Source organism: Pseudopipra pipra, chromosome 2, assembly GCF_036250125.1.
Source record: "Pseudopipra pipra isolate bDixPip1 chromosome 2, bDixPip1.hap1, whole genome shotgun sequence".
Classification (NCBI taxonomy): domain Eukaryota; kingdom Metazoa; phylum Chordata; class Aves; order Passeriformes; family Pipridae; genus Pseudopipra; species Pseudopipra pipra.
This window is the reverse complement of record NC_087550.1, coordinates 105,871,439-105,887,173: the sequence shown is the minus strand read 5'-3', so window position 1 is coordinate 105,887,173 and position 15,735 is coordinate 105,871,439.

Genomic DNA, 15,735 nt, shown 5'->3' with positions numbered 1-15,735 from the left:
TTCGCCGCAGCCCCGGGGCACTGGCGGAAAGCTGCTCGATCAATAGGGCAAATGTTTGAAGGACTTTTCATGGAGCCCTTCACCAAAGACTTCCCCGATCATCTTGGCTGCAACAAGGTGAGAAGCTGAAGGAAAGCACAGTGAGGGTAGGAATACACCGAGGGATTCTCCACTCTCCCACATTTCCCCTGCTGGAAGGATCCTTTATGCAGCCTGAGGCTTTTCAGGCTGTTTCCAGGAAAAGGGAATAAGTAATGAAATGATAGAGTTTGGTGACCCACTGAGTTGTTCTGGCTGGTTGGATGGAAAGCTGGCTGCAAGAAGCAGCAGAGGATGGGTGGTTACAGCACCGAGTGACAAAGACTGTAACAGTAAACACAAAGTGGTGTACAGGGGGAAGAGGACAGCCCTAACTATCTATGCAGTGAAGAGCCATTGCCACTCAGGAAAAAGGTCTTGGGAGCACAGTGGATTGTCCTCAGAAATGACAGCCGAGGAATCAGCATGGGACAAAAGACAAAGGACTGTGAGGAATTCGTGGATAAAGAAGGGAAGACGCAAAACAACTAAAACACAGATGGAGACCTCCCTTTGCCACATCTTTGACTGCATTGAAAGCTGAAGAGGAGAGCTTTACAGTTGTGCCAGGAGGGATGTGGCAATAACTGGCTGTTAGAATGTGGTATTGGCCCAGTTTTCACAGGCTGCCCAGAGCGTCCTCCATCCAGTACATCTGCTGCTGCCCAGCTGCAGAAAGACACAGGCAAAATTCTTGAAACACCATTCCAGCTTATTTTCTATTTGAAAGTCTGTTTACTCATCCTGAAGAAACAGTTGCTAGTAGAGGAGGGAATAATCTTAATACACCATGCATTTTCTACCCAGTTTTCTTGATTTTTTAAAATCAAACTATTTGCAATTGATCGCATAATCCAAAAGGCAACCAAAAGCTCGTTAGTACTGCTGAGATGAAAAGATGGCCTAAGGCTTTTGGAGGTTCTTCTTGTGCAGACACAACAGGATTCCCATCTGCTGCTGTTTTGGTTGCAAGCTCCTTGTATTCCCTGAAAGGTAAAAATAAAAATCCCTGACCTGTGAATCCCTTTTTTGAATGAGGCAGGTTTGGCAATGCTTTTGTTAGAGAAATTCAGACACTGAGTGATAAAACTCATGGCTATTTTACTGTATTTCAAAGAAACCCAGAGTCTGCTCTGACTTAAGAATTCCTTGAAGAACCCACACAGTAACAGTTATGGGTTTGACAGTCATATTTAAGCCATTCAGTAACACCAGTTTGGAACAAATATTGCAGCATACACTAGACATGGCATTAGGGAGTTTCCAGTCTCAAACATATAGAAAATTTACAGGTTGAAGTTTAGAGCTAAGGATTAATTCTCACCTGCTGTTGTAGAGATCCATCCAACTCTTTTCTTCTACTGGAGTTTTTACACAGAATAGAGCCTAAAAAGAAAACCACAGACCCACTGTGATTCTTTTTTATTAGAAACACCATTTGCCATCTTTGGCTCAAACACTGGATCCACTTCCTTGAAAGCTGCCATACATCTGGGGGAAGCATCACCTCTTTCTCACGTTCTAGGCTATGTCTTGGCGACAGTATTCGCCTGACAGTGCTTAAATTTAATAAATCAAACTGAAGAACGTGCCATGATCCCTCAGTTACCACAGCTGGAGGTCTGCTGCTCTGTGCATGCTTTCTTAGCCCAGACTCTTCAGCAGTGTAGGGGATGCCATGCTGGCATCTAAGCCAAATTCTGGGTCTCTACACCAACAGTGAATCCTTCAAATCTCCAGGAGCCTAACTATGTTTTGCTCCCAGCTTCATTATTCTAATTTTTTGTTTAACCTTTTAGTTCAATATATTTTCCACCAAAAAACCTCAATCTTCCGCAGTAGAAAAGTATTTATAAATGGATCACCTACCCATTTGGATGCATCAAGAGATTTTCACAGTTCCTCAGGATAGAAACCACCTGTGAATGCAGTTCCCTGCCTCTGGTGACCGGGGGCTTTCAGTACTATGTGGTTCAGCTCCCTTCTGGACACTGCAGAGCTCAAATTTCTTTCTTCTGAAGAAACACACCCATTTGTTTCTACTAGTGTGCTCATCCTTTATATAGCACTGGGGATGTTTATCTTTCTTCCATTTTTATGATGACTTTCATTTTCACCTGCCTCGCTGCAGGGATACCTGTGTCCTCTCAGCCCTGTGGAATGGGATGCCTGTTGTGATCACTGCCCCACGGTGTGCAGTGCAGAGGAGTTGATGCCATCATGGTTTCTTCCCAAAGGAGAAGTACTGGCCCTCAGGAAGTGACACAGCCCCTCTGTCTCCTGTTGGTGGGACAAGCCTATAGAGAGAAATCCTGATGTCAGCCCTGGCTCAGAAACTGAACAGCAGGAGATCCTGCAGGCCATCTCACAGGGCAAACTCAAAGCTCCATTACACAGGATACATAGGATAGACTATTGTATTTTGGTTGTAGGAAGTCTAGCAGACATCAGTATCACCAGTGCAGATGGGAAAGGTAGATGGGAAATGCAGTCCCTTTCACAGAATCATTTAAATTGGAAAAGACTTTTAAGATCATGAGTCCCACCACAAACCTAACACTGCAGTCCCGAGGCAAGGTTAACTTACCTCCTGGCAGGCTACAGAAACTTCAAGACACATTCCTTTAGTCAGTGAAAATGCACATTAATTGGAGAAAGTTCCAGCTGATTCCTCAAGGGCCCCAGCAACTTTGAACTCCAGGGACAGAAACCCATATGTGGAGCAGCTGCATTTGCTAAGTGTAATGCCAGTTAAAAAACAAGGCATTCAAGTTCAGTTGGAGGAAGTAAAGGATTCAAGTTGTAGACCAACATACTCCAGAGGTATCAGAAGGAAAGGTTACTAGACCCACCTGATTGTCTTCACACATCTGCTGACAGGCAGCTCGGGTCATAAACCACTAATCACATGGAGAAATCAGCCAGTTTGTTGGAGACATATGATTTGAACTGTTTAATCTCATCCCACTGCATTTGCTTAAGACAATCTGGAGACTGATACAAACAGAATGGTAAACTGAATCATCCCAGAAAGAGTTTAACACTCATTAACGGGCAGGGGTAATTATCCTGATTTGAAATGCTGCATTTGTACATCACTGTCATGGAAAAGGAGGTAGAGTCCAACAGTACCTCTGCTAGCAGAGTGTGGACACAGGGAGCACTACAAAAGTGCTTGCAACTATGCTTCTATGGAAGAAGATGCGATCTCTACTCGTATAAGAAATGTCGGCAAAAACGTGTATAAAAGTCTTTAAACTTTTGTTAATGTTTCAGCACAAATGAAAGCAACTGGTTTTTCATTCATTTTTCCCTGTAATGGACAGGGAAAAAAAAGAAATAAAAATAAGTTAAAGGAATATTCACAGAAAGGAAATTAAAGATGAAAGATGAGTGGGAAAATAATACTAACTGATGATTTAAAATTATGCCAAAACCTAGACTTAATTCATTCTCTTTCAGGAAGAGAGGTAGCTCCAGTTCCCTTAGAAGAAGTCTGGATTCCCTCTGTGTGCTCTGCCAAAACGAAGCTAGAGTTTAGTCAAGCACGAAGTACTAGAGTAAAACTCAGAGGCACTGAGTGAAATTACAGGGAAGGAAAATCAACTTTTTGAGCTATTACCAGGGGAGGGGGAAATTATGTTCACTACAGTTCAGGATAACAAGAAAAAATAGTATTGGAAAAATAAATCATCATTTTGCAATGTGATAGGGGACTGTACTTACATACATAGGGGACATTTCTCACAAGTTTTGTACCCAACCATCTAAGAAAAGTCAGCTAAAATTATTCAGCTTTCAATGGCAAGTACATGTTTAATGATGAAATTATTTCCTGTTTTTCAGATATAGCATAATATACAGTTGAACTTAGATGCAACTTGACTTTTTCCGCTATAAATCCATTGACTTTTCACCTACTGCCAGTAATAAACTACCTATTTCAGGAAAGGTGGCTCATTAATGTGAGAGAAAAAACATCTATATCACTGTAAAAGAAATTATTAATGGGATTTGCTTGTTATTTGGATCCTGGCAGCAAGTGTAAAAATAAAGAAATACAGTGACTACAATGAAATAAATTAAGATAACAAAAGTAAATTGTAATTTTAGTGCTTATTCAGGTGGACAAATTTCTACATGAAAAAGAATATCAGGTGTGCCAGAAGCTTTACATCTGTGCTCTTAAGAGGAAAGCTGAGACAAAGACTATTATCAGTAGAGAAGTAATTAAAGAGAAAAGAGAGAGGCTTTCATTAAATCAGAAGCTAACGAGTTTGATTTTATCTTACTTCCAAAGTAGCAAATCAGTTCCTGGCAGTCAATGTAGGGGAGAAATATAAAGAGAAAGAATCAAACTATTGTTTTTGCAGTATATTGTTACACTTTCCTCCAGATAGGAGTAATTATTTGCCTTGTCTTACCTTTTTTTAAGTAACTTACAAGCAATTGCATGTGGTAGTAGAACAACAGAAAGGAAATCCACAGTACTTCATAGTAGAACAAAGGGCTGAAAGAACCTTATAAAATTAGGACCCCAAATTGGTGGTAAGGGGGGCAGCCAACAATCAGCATCCTGAGGGAGAATAGAGGCAGGGAGTGCATTTCCCCTACCATTGCTCTGATAAAGTACACATATTTGATTGCAGAGCTTTTCAGCAATGGAAGAAGTTTTTCCTCAAAGGAGTGTTGATGAGCAATAAGACAAATATGCCTTAAGGACCAAGTAAATGCCACTTTGAGAGTATCTCGTATGTGTCCAAGGGCACTGATGGGCAAAGACAAATCTCACAGATCTTGAGCATCAAAAGGAATAGATGAGGATTAAGAAGTTCTGTCCTTAGGGTGAATTTCTGTAGATTTTTCCTTTCCAGTCCTGATTGATAACCCCAAACTTCTAGAGGAGGGCTGTCAAGAATTTTGAGGTTTTGTGTAAAAAATGCCAGTTCATCTGAAGGGAGGCTTCTGATAAGAAGGGTGATTTTAAAAATATTTATTGACAGAAAACTATTTTTTAACTTTTGTTTATGTTGACATTTCCTACAGGAATTGTTCTGCATCTGCTGCTCAAAGCAAAATTTGAAAATCATTAAAATAAAAAAGTAATGGAAATCAAAATGCAATGTTTCAAAATGAGGAAATTGCATGCAAATTCATTGACTTATTTTTTTGTTTAGGGAAATTTCTGCTTTTCAGCTTAATTCAGGACACCAGACTGTAAGAAAAACTAAGGAACACTTTATGGAAGAGGGTATGCAGAGCCAAGATGCTTGAGATCATGTTTTACAGCAGTTTCCTTGAGGGGAGAGCAGGAGTCTCTTCAGAAGTTACTGATGTTAATCTGACTGGAAGCATCTCAGGCACACTGCCCTTAATGACTCAGCCTGCTTTTTTCACAACAGTCAGGTGCTGGGCGTGACAGATCATGCATTTCTTCCCACAGGTCATAACATGACAGAAGTGTTTTCTGCTCTTTCTGTATTGCTTTTACTGGGAAAAAAAAAAACAAACACAAAAAAACCCAACAAACCAGAACATGCCCACACAACAGTAAAACTGTAACATAATAATGTTATTAAAATATAATAATATAATTTAAAACCCAAAACAGAACACAGTCCAAAACTAGAGGTGTGTTGTTCTGTGTAGCAAGAAGACCACCTGCTAGGAAGCAAGGAGAAAAGAGCATACATGTATGAATGCAAAACACCAGCAGCGTGGGTTTTAGTCCCTATGGCACTGAGGCTGCCTGTGCCAGTAGCCTGGGCATAGGTGAAATCCTGCACTATCTACCTACAAAATCAGTGCTACAGCCTGAAACCGTACTTTTTGCCTTTATATAAACACAGTTTATGGAATACTGAAGGTCCTAAGCTTTTTTTCCTGTGAGTAATTAATAGAAAGTACATTATAAAAGTTACAGTCAGGAAAAAAGATGTTTTCAGTTTGGTGCTGTTTGAAAACTACCTCACTTCTATAGGTCTTGCTACATGCATGGGAAATTCATGTTTTAAAAACATTGAAAAGCCATAGGCAATGTCTGAGTTTGTAGCAAGCTGTGAAGGTGAAAAAAGAGCACAAATATCCTGCAAATGGGACTCAATTGTGGATTTTTGTCCTGTAGTTCACACACAAACATACTCAAATGGAGAGGTGAAATTTGCTAGAGAAGCAAGAGCATCTGGAGCAGAGTTTGGCTGGAAAGGAAATGCAAACCCCTTCAAATAAACATTAGGCACACGTTTGTGCCTCAAGGATACACTATCTGCAGATGAAAACTGGAAATTAGGCTTCAGAAAAATACCTTATCTGGGCAGGAACAGCTGCATGGTCTGAGATGTTATGAAATAATTCACAGGTCACAATAACCCAGAAAACTGTGAAATTGTTAGCAAGAGTAAGACACTGTGTGTCTGTCTCTAGCACATATCCCTTTCTTTGTGCAAATGGTGCTTGTACCTCTGACTTGTGTGTGTTGGGGAAATGTGCCCCAGACACAAAATTGCAAATCCAGGGACAGCCCTTGTCCAGAGTCTGGACTTACAAACCTTGCTAAATTGTTTGTGATTCTGCAGATCAGAAAAACAAAACCCCTGAGAAACTAACTTTAAAAAGACCCCATAGCTTTCTTTTGTGCATCCCTGGATGTTTGTGCAGTTGCCCCCAGGGGTTTCCACTGAGTGTCCCCCGCTCACAGAGACCAGCAGGGGCAGCTCAGGCTGCCAGGGGGAAGCAAGGCACTGAAGAAAGTGATAAGGTCCTTCCCAAGGGGATGGCCATTTTTTGTGTTTTCCAGTATAAAACAGCTAAATACTCACATTGTTCTGATAATGCCTTGATAATGAATAACCTGTATCGCTCTGGGGGTTTATGGTACCACTTTCTTAAAATCTTTTGTTTTCTTTTTAACTTCATTTGGACAGAAATAGGAGTCTTGTGAATACAGTGAAGGAGATTCACAATAGTTGTGGTGTCTTTTCGGTTTCAGCAAGAATTTCTCTCATCCTATTGTAGAACTCAAGCGACCTTTCTGAGTTTGAGCTTTTTCATCTCTGCAATGGTAGAACTGCACTGGCCTGCAGGGCAGAGCAGCAGAAGGGCCCCTCCAGAGATGGATGCAGAAGGACGAGAAATATTAATGTGTTATTTGATCACCCCACAAATAGACAAGTGAATTCTTCTGACATTTTTCCGTTTTGGAATTGTATCATCTTTCAATAATTCTTTAAAAAGTACACACCAAATTCAAATGTTTAGCTTTGCTGTGCAGAACTGTTATGATTTATTCCAAAGTATAGGGTTAAAGGCCTCCTTTGCAGAGAAGGACTGCATTACTATTAGCTGGCATTTGTATTAGCTGAAAGACTGGTTCAGATCAGCTTACTCCTTGAGCATAATGAGCCACAAACTACTATAAATATTCACATCCTATCAGCAGCTGTCACATCATCTTAGCAGCTGTCAGGGGGTACAGCTAGAAATTTGTGACTGTCCAAAGAGCAAAATGGAGTCTGGAGTAATATGAAAGTCATCACCAAATAATTGCAAGAATAAGTTCACACCAGCTGAAAAAAAATAAACAAAGAGCATCATGTAGTGAGCATATATTTGTACTTAGAAGTTTCATTCTCTGTGTGCTTCTGCCCCCTCATTTGAATGGAATCTGATAGCCATGATTTCATTTCTGATGCTTCAAACAAATGTGCTACAAAAATACCACTTTCTCCTAATTCAGCTCTGTCTAAGCATCACTGACATACTCCTTAGAGCCCTAACTCTCGTGACCCACTGATATGGGAGATTGTGCTTTAAGCAAGTTTGCAAAGACTTGCCAGAGATTAAAAGCAATTTGAAGTGTAATGAGTATTGTCATCTACTATGTACATACCTCGATTTTATCTGAGTGCAGTTTTTTTCTACTCCTGGTGCACATTCGTCCCATTTACTTGAAACTCCTGATTTGTCATCCTGGTCCATCTGGAGTAAACACACACATGGGATGTAGGCACACACCAGGCTCCTGAGTAATTGTGAATTAGGACTCCAGTTTGCAGAAGACTGCAGTGCAAGAGTTCCAGGACACCATACCTGGCTTAACTCACGAGGGGTTTCTTTGGCAAAGGCTCAATACCCATTTCATTAGGTGAAACTCAGAGCCAATCTTTCCACAAGGAATCAAAAGCAGTATCATCCAGTAGACAGTTCAGAAAGCCCTCATTGTGTCTTTCAAGCTAAGATAGAAATTCAAGCATCAAATGTCAGATTTTTGCTTCGCCTGCATTTCCAGAAGGTCCATATTGACCTGGTGGGAGACAAGTGCAAAAAAGATGCAGAGGCCACTCAGCTTTGGGTAGGGTACACCTTGCACATCTCACTGGTGCAGCTCCTGTAAGGGTGAACTGATCTGCCCAGGCACAGCCTGGCAGCCCATCCTGGTCCAGCTGCTGGTGGCAGCAAAGTGGCAGCAAGGTGGCATGAGCTGGACACAGGCAGGATGCAGCCTGGGAGGAGGATGTCACTCCCACACAATGCAGCACCCAGTGCTTATAATTATGTGAACAGCTACTTTCACGGCAAACTTGAGAGGGATAGGAAGTCTGGGGCTGAAGAGAAGGAGAAATCCATGTGGTGTTTCTGGTAAGGACTGTGACCTCGACTGTGCAGGACTTGCTTTGGACTCTCACCTACAGCCAGCAGCTGAGATTTGGTAGAAGACCAGCCACGATTCTATAGGCTCCTCTGAAGTCAGCAGGCTGATTTCCGTGGCATTTCTGCACAACTGAGTAGCTGCAGCAGCGTATCCCGGATGTCCACTTTGGTTTAGTATCTGCAAAACCTCTTTTCACACCTGTCTCAGGACACTGTTCTCCCAGATAAATCTGTCACTGTAAATGCACATTCTGTATCAGGGTGAGTTTCATCAGCATCTGTTTCAGAAAGGAAGGAGATGGTTTAGAGCCACTAGGAACTGCACTGCTGGCCACTTTCTTCTTATTTCTTGGACTATTTTCAAAACAACTGTTACATATTTCTCTTACATTTCATCATCTCATCTCAGGACATGCAATAGATACATTCCAGAGTTCCTGAGGGGACAAAGATCCTTATAATGATATTGTTAAAAAAAATAGGAAAGAGAAAGAAAAACAGATCTTTTGAATGCTAGTGAGGCAAATTTGTAGGAAGAGATAATTTAATTAGTCTGACTTGAGCAAACTGGGAAAAAAACAGAAAAGCTTTCAGATGTGAAGAAACATCAGAGACAGCAGTGTGTCAGTGATATGGCTCACACATTGTAACCTTAGGCAGCTTTTTAACTGCAACTAAGCTCAAAAGGCAAACCAATTTTAACATAGTATGAGCTTGGCTGTAGAGAGACCTTTTCCATACCTCTTTCTCTTGGCTTGACAAATTCATTAAATATTTTCAAATACTTCTCCTTTCCTGATAGCCTCCTTTTCTCTTCTCCTCATCATTTTGTTATTTTCTTAGAATATGTTTTTGGTTTACAAGACAAATTGTTCGTGTTAACGTGTAAGTTACAGGGTGTGTGGTCTATCTGAGACCTAAGCAAGCTTTTCTACTCTTGCTTGGCAGTTCCCATGGCAGCATCTGTTAACTCTCCCTTAGTCTAACATCCTTCTGATTTATCTCCACTTGCCTCTTCTATTATCTCCTCTTGCCACCAATTTCGTATTTTCTAGCATCTGACAAGTTGACTAGCACCTTCATACAGCAACTATCACAGCTCCCCCAGCGTCTTTCAGCCCTTGTTGACAGCTGAATAATTTGGTATCTATCCTGTTTCAGTACTGTCATTCCCGCATAATAATTTTCAGAGAATAATTTCTCTAATGCCCTTTGTTTCTTTTTCCCCTGTCTCACAGTTTTACAGGTTCTGCCATATTTACTCCTATATTTACTACCCAGCAATTCATTCTGACTTTGTAAGTGGAAGCAAGAAGTTGAATAAGTTCCACCTGAATGTTGAGCTCTGTATTTTGATGGGGGGAGGTGCTGAAGTCTCACCATAGAAAATTATTATCTTGGCTGACTGACAGGTAATACTTAGTGGCCAATTTCTGCAGTGAAAACATTTGCATGTCCAGAAAGTAATTTGTATAAACATTTGATAACAATTGCTTGGAATTTACTATGACTGAAAACATTTGTGACAACAAAGCTAATTCAGTGAAATGCTTGCAAAAATCCCCGTTGTTATCTCTCTAGAAAGAACAGAAGCTTCATAATACTTAGTATTTAAGAATTAAATTATTTTAATCACTTAAAATATTCTGAGTCAGAAGGGACCCACAAGGATCATTGAGTCCAACTCTTAAGTGAAGTCTTTAAAGTCTTATTTTCTGCAATAATCTCAGCTTTAGCTCAAGATAAAAGTCCAATTTTTAAAGATATTTCTATCAGAAAAAAAATGTTGAAAATGCGTTCTATATCCTGAAAATAAAAAAAAATCACCAAAACACCACCATAAAAGTTATCAGAATACAGTAAAGTATATATATATATATCTTTAAATCTCATAATTGTCTGAACGAGGCTTGTTTCAGCTTACTTTGATAATCTAGAATACTGAAGAAAATTTATTCAAACCAAGAGCATATTTTTAATGATTTTAATGGGCTATTTTTGTAATACTTGACAAACCTGTTCCCTTTTTAAAAGTCGGGTATAATGCTTCTTGTGTTTAAAAATAGACATAGAGCACAGCATTTTTACATACTCAGTATGGTTCCCAAATGCATACATGTGCTCCTGATTCTTGCAGTTCTGGAAGAAGGGGTTTCTCCTTTGCCTTTATTTGTTTTTTGCCTGCAGTTCCCACTGCCAGTGGGGGCCTTTGTGGAAGCTGCTCCTATCCCACTGGCAAGTTATTGCCCTGTATAAAACTGTGTGGGGATGATGTTTCCCTGAGGAAACAAAATCAGTAACCACCTCAGGAGATCAAAGCTGTGCCCAAGCAACTCATTGCTTTTGTGTGCCAGTGCCAGTTCTCTGCCCATCCCTATCACCCATGTGCAGGACACCCAAGAAACAGCAGGGGATGTTGTCTTAAAAAAACACCATGCTGTCGTGCTTGTTAAACAGAATTACAGGTGGACTGAGGAGGGACAGCACCCTCAGAGATCATCTGCTCTTGCTCCCCTGCTCAGGGCAGGGTCAGGGAGAGCAGGTTGCTCCAGGAATATTCAACAAGGATGAAGACAGAAAAAGGAGCCAGAAGACAAGTGTTAGAGAGAGGCAGGGCTCAAGCATTTCACAAAGCATGAGCTCCACTGAAACTGGAAAGTGGTGTCTTCTCATTGAAAGTTTTCATTTTAAAAAATATGTGACTTTTTATGACGACAAAATTAATAAGTAAAAAGTCCTAATGGCACATACCCCTGATTCACTTCTACAACTATGCAGTACCTTTCTTTCATTCCTTAGAATACCAGTACATTTTTCTTCTTGTTCTTGCTTTCTTAAACAAAGCCGAGTAGTATCCATGATTCTGTAAAGAAATGGACTTTTGATCCCATTCCCTTGCGTATTATTTTTGTAAGGGCCAGCCACAAATCAATCTGCCACTGCTTTTTTTTCTTTGCAGTGAAGTGGTACAACGTGGAGTGCTCTGTGGCTAGAAATGTAATTGCGTAGACATAAATATCATAACCATACCTGTCCTAGGGATACTTATCTCAAGATGTCTCTCTGTGTCCTCCAGAGCAGTAACTGTAGCAACTGAGGATGGGACAAGGGGAGCTTAAAAGTAATGACTTATCTGTTCTCGGCAGATGTCATAAGCTTCAGGAAAACCATAGTGGTCATAACATAAGGGGCACTGTCATGTATTGGAGAAGCTTTGAAGCTGTTGAAATAAAATATGAACCATTAAAGCTGTTCAGGTATTTTTTAGCTTCTTGTTTAAGGCACAGATGCTGAAGACTGCAGTGGTGTTATTCCGTCTGATGTCTAGTAAAAGGCCATGCTTTCAGGCTGCCTCTTCTGAAAGAATAAGGAAAACCAACACAAGATGAGAAAACACGTTTTTTGTGATGCTATGGTTTATAATACTCATGCTTTGTGATTCAGTTAGGATGTTAAACATCTTTTACATATAAAATAGTAGCAGTTTCCTTCTTGCAGCAAAAGGATTTTTGATGCAAAAAAATTAAACAGCTTAATGTGTGGGGTAGAGTTGAGGATCAGGAGCCCAGAGGTGTTAGCTAAAGGAGGACCAGTGTGCACCCAGTGCAGAAGGAAAGGACCAGACCTAGAGAGGAGGTGATCCTGAGGCCGAGCAGATGGGGAAGGAGGAGTTATCTGGACAGCCTGGCATGGGCACTGCAGCTGCTGCTCAGAAATTGCAAAAAAAAAAAGTGCCTTTTTTTTTTTTTTGCAGCCAGTTGAGGAACGGGATGTGATTTTTACAGGTGAGCTGTAAAAATCCTGTACACAGGAGTGTCTTTTTCCACAGAACAATATGGTTTATAAATTAATTCAGAACCACAGATAAAGGGAATGTGAGATGGAAGGTACACCATCCATAGTATGTTTCTGAAAGATGAGCAGTGTAGCTCAAGACAAAGAATCAAATGGATGCCCGTAAAGCGATTTGTTCTTACAAACTGTCTGGGGGAAAGCAAGACTGTAAATCAGAGTCCTTTAGGAACGTGGTGAATATCTTTTCGTGTGTATCTGCTGAGAAATGATGGCTTTTGCTTGTGCAGCTCTGCCCATGTTTATTGTGAAGAGGTTTTCAGAGGCTGCTGGACTCCTCTGGCACATCACTCCTTCAATTGTCTTACGATCACAATGGAAACCGTCACACAGCATGGGGGAAAAGAAAGCCCTGCGTCAGGTATTATTCTTCCCTAGAAAACTATACTGCAGTTTAAATTAGCTAGGTGCTTCTGACCCCTTATTTAAAACGTATTTGCACTGACATCCTGAGAAAGGACTTCCGCTATTTAATTGCACTGTCAGTGCCAGTGCTTTCAGCTAAAACCATTTGGAGTTAGACCTTTTAATAGAAAGTGACAATTTAAATTGCTGCAGTAGCAGCATAAATGGTGCTTAAAGTCATTACTAACTTGATGCTGCAGTTGGCTCCAGACCAGTTTATTAAAGGAAAAGAAAGTGGAGAGAGTAGGGGAAGAGGAAATTAAGTGATGAATCATTAATTCCTCTGGTATTCTTTGTGACAACAGTAGCTGCGATGACCGAATTTACCTGTGTGGTGGAGAAAATGCATAATCTCTGCTTTGCTTTGCCTTAACCAACACCCCTCGTGAGGGAATCGGCGGCACGGGTTTGAGCTTGCTTTCCCATGGGATGGTGTCCTTGTCTCCTCACCCGCTGCCTTGGCCCATAGGGTGGACATCTTTTTTGGGGTCAAGTCCCTCTCCTTTGGCTGCCAGGGCAAATCCTCCTGTTTAACCTCCTCCTGGGGCCAAGACAGCTGGTACCTGGAGGGGCCGCCGCTCACGCTCCCTCTCCGGGAAGGTCCCTCCCGCCCATCGAGATGCCCTCGGGTCTGGCACCCCCGGCAAACAGCTTTGCTGGCAGTGTGCCCCAAGATACGGGGGAAAGCGGGTTTAACAACGACCCTCGCGGGGCTCGGGGCAGCTCCCGGGGCTCGGGGGGTCCCTGCCCGCGGGGCTCGGGGGAGGACGGGCGGCCCCCGGACCGATCCCGCACCGCCACCTGCCGACCGGGGCCCGGCCGGTGGCTTTTGCCATGGAAAAGCTCGGTGCTACCGCAGAGGGACTGGGGACGGTGAGTCTGGGTGAGCTGCCGCAGGCGGGGCTGGCTTTGCATGCAGAGGGATTTTCAGAGCAACTCCCACCTCTCGCCCCTTCTGCCTCTTGCTGGTCACGGCTCCAAAGAAAGGCTCTCAGCAGTGGCAGCCTGGCAGGTCAGGAGCACCACGAGCTTTCTGAGCACACCTCAGCTGGGAAAGTTGCACAGCCTCCTCTCATTTGGAGACATCCCTCAGCACCTCTCCCCAAAGCTCCCCAAGTGTCTCTTGGTGTTCAAACCCCATTTTCGCAGCCGGGAGCATCATGTGCTGATGGAGCTCCTCTCAGTGATGGAGGAGGAAAAGCTGTGCACTCCTGAACTGGCCATCATTTGATCAGTCAGCAGGGCTTAACTAGGTCTTGGCCAGGCAAATCAGAAACCAAAAGGAAACCCTGTGGTTTCTGTCCCTTAAACTGGGGAGCCCCAAGAGGGAACAGGACTCCTGCAGGTTCCTAATACTGGTTTCACTAACAGGATCACTGATTTAAGATTCACAAGCCTCTTACTGCTAATGAACTAAGCACTGGCACATCTGATGAGGCTTTGGATACAAGTATTTATTTATTCCCTCCTGTGATGGGGAACAAAACTCCAGCTGCACGGAAGCAGGTGCTCGGCCAGGGCATGCTGGCCCAGGGCTCACCATGGGGCTCAGTAGTTGAGATGGTGTCCCCAGCACAGCTGGGGTGATCTTGCACCCCAGGAAGGATCCTGGGCATCCAAATTATACAAAAACCATCAGGATGACTAAAGGATGAACATGGTGCCCTCAGCATTGATCCTCTTTCTCTACAGCAATCCAGCCTGCTGGTTAATGTAGGCAGAGCCTTTGGGACTAATTGCATGTTACCTGCCATTTGCATCACAGCTCATTGTATGCTCTTCCAAAAATTAAAAATAAATCAATAGAAAGGGAGAAAAATGTTATTTTTAGGCACTTGGATCTCAACTCTTAGAGGTTCCTCTGTAAACTGGAATCACTGTCAAGTTTCAGAGTCAGGATCAAGTTAGTTTAGTTTTCTTTTAAGAAAGAGCTGTAACATACTGAACAGACATCACTTGCCAAATATTTCTGCCTTTCAAGCACTGATGTATTTCACAGATGGGTGTATGTTCTGGGGGACATCACTTCTCCCACTTGTAATTATTTGAACACAGATGGTAAATCAAGTCCTTCCTCTCCCTGAGAAGCCAGGGATGGTCCTGCAAGTACAGGGTATTTTTCTTTGCTGGGAATGGGTCTTCTACATCAGGAAATGCAATGCAGCTAGAGCTTGACTGTTAGTGCCTACTTCCCAGCCTCCTTGTCTCCCTGCAGCAGAAAGGAAATCTCTTTTAATCCAGTCCTTTCTGTAACTGACTCCCTGAAAGTGGCCAAGCTTGTCCTTGGGTTGCATTTCATTGTCTCCAGCTCATTTAAAAGCTCCCAACTAAGAAAAGGAGTTGCTGCTCAGACCCTCCTGCCAGCCCAGCAGCCATCCCTCCCTTCAGCCAGAGCCAGAGGAGGAGAGAGTGTTACTTTCCATCCCTGTACTCAGTTGTCAGGAGACCCTGTGACCCAGCACAAGTTGGGACTTCTGGGAAGGCGGCCAAACCAGGATCCTGCTTGCCAGCCTTGCCAGAGCGGGCACTTAACAGCCATGTTTTGGGGAAGGTTTCGATGTGCATTTGAAGGTAAGAGTTGCCTGGCCTCAGTGGTATGGCTTCATCATCCCTCCCACCACAGGCAGGAGCCAATCCTGCCCTCCTTCTGTGGTTCTCTTTAGGCTTGCCTGGAAATCTTGGCACAGGGCACTTGCAGCACAGGCTATTTGTCTTTCTGCAGCAGTCAGCTTCTTCTGATGCTTCCCAGGC